The sequence below is a fragment of the Anneissia japonica genome, unplaced genomic scaffold (genome assembly GCF_011630105.1).
Source record: "Anneissia japonica isolate Jap-2015-1 unplaced genomic scaffold, ASM1163010v1 scaffold2240_len173809_cov135, whole genome shotgun sequence".
In the NCBI taxonomy this organism is placed as follows: Eukaryota; Metazoa; Echinodermata; class Crinoidea; order Comatulida; family Comatulidae; genus Anneissia; species Anneissia japonica.
In genome coordinates, this window is record NW_022696039.1 from 22,295 (window position 1) to 24,408 (window position 2,114).

Below are 2,114 nucleotides of genomic sequence, written 5' to 3' on the forward strand. Positions count from 1 at the left end.
GGTTGAAAAACATATCACTTTTTCAACATTGATTCCACATTAAAATGCAAACCATAATTTAACTTGATGTTGTAAAAATGTTGAACTTACATCGTTACTATAACATTAAAATCTCAACATATTTTTAACGTAGAAAAAATTTGAATAAACTATGGTTTTTGGCAAAAAAACATAACATAGTTTAAACATTGATTACATGTTAAAATACAAACTATATTTTAACCATTAAAAAGATGTTGAACTAATGTTGTTAATGTAATTTTAATATCTAAACCATTTTTCAACATTTATTTATTATTGAAATAACGTTAAGTATGTAATGGATACATTTTTAAAAATACACAACACATTTTCAATGTTGATTCTACATTGAAATAAAAATTATGTTTAGAGTTAACGTTGGAAAAATGTTAAATAAACATTGTAATTGTTATGTTAAAATCTCAACCAAATTTCAAAGTGAATTCAATGTTGAAATAAAGTTATATTTTAACTTCACATTGAAAAACATTGAACTTATGTTGATACTGTAACTTTAAAATCTCAAAACATAATTGTAACGTGTATTTAACGTTGAAAAAACGTTTAATACATAATAGGAGTTTGGTTGAAAAACGTAACACATTTTCAACGTTGATTCTACATTGAAATGCAAACTATATTTTAACTTGATGTTGAACTTAAGTAGTTACTGTAACATTAAAATCTCAACATATTTTCAACGTTTATTTAACGTAGAAAAAATGTTGAATAAGCAATAGGTTTCTGGTTGAAAAACTTAACACATTTTCAACGTTGATTCTACATTGAAATGCAAACTATATATTAACTTGACGTTTAAATGATGTTGAATACATGTTTGTACTGTAGTTGTTAAATTATCAACCAACTTTTAACATTAATTCAACGTTGAATTAATGTTAAATTATCAACCGAGACATGGGTTAAATACACAACATATTTCCAACGTTGATTCAATGTTGAGTACTGTATATGTTGTGAACATGATTTCAACGTTTCAACTACATTTCAACGTTGCTTCAACGTTGAATTAACGTTTTGTGCCCGCTGGGATGGTATTAACTTGCATAACCATTGGAATCGATACCCTTCACTTGATAAATGCCTTAAATTGGTTTGACAGTTTTAATGGTCAACTTGAGTATACAGATAATCTAATAATGTAACTGGACATTGTATAACTTTACCCTAGTCAGTTGGACTTGGCCTTTCTCACACTATGAATCTATGGTTGTCAGTTTTGAGCCTAAGCTCTGAAGTTTGTGATACATCTTAATTAGCAGTTTTTTGGTAAACAAGTTACTAAATCATAGAGAAAGAATTTCTCTATGATCCAATCAGAAACTCTAAAAGCATGGGGTGACTTACTTGAGACACACCCCCATACCTAAAGTATAATAGGCAAACACCCCAATATCACTGAGTCAGTAATGAGTAGTGAGTAGTTAGATTCAATTTAGTAGTTAGGAGTACACAGAAGAAAAGTACAGAGCTGAGCTGACTCCCCTCAAAAAGGGTTCTCTAACATCTGAAACCTGGAGTTTAGCTGATTGTAACCAACGTACAGTTTGTGTGAATAAAAGTTTGCAGTGTACTAAAAGGAACTGTGCCTACTACTCATAAAAAGTCGACAACAACTAACCGATATTTAACACCTGCATAAAATAAAGTACAGTCGTGTCCGCCAATGTCGACTCTGTTTAAGTCGAAAATTCGCGTCAGTCGAATTTTTGAAAAGTCCCAATTCTTTCCTATGTATTACTGTGTAAATTGTTTAATTCAAATTTTTATAAGTCAAATTTCAGCTATATCGACAGAATTTTCCGGTCCGGATAGGCCGATTTTAAAGTAATTTTAACCACACAAATCGAAGTTCCAAATTTAGTAGCGCACGTGGGAAAAATACACAGCCTGGTTGTACGGCAACAAGTTAGCCATGTCAAATTAACATCTCAGACAGCGCGCTGTGGAATTTGGCTCACATGATCGTATGTCGTAAGTTGCAGTCTACTCTCACAATACAGACATCCCTCTGGACCGGCTCCAATGTTCAGTTTTTCGTCCAGTTCAGTTTGTAAAACTTGTATTGAACC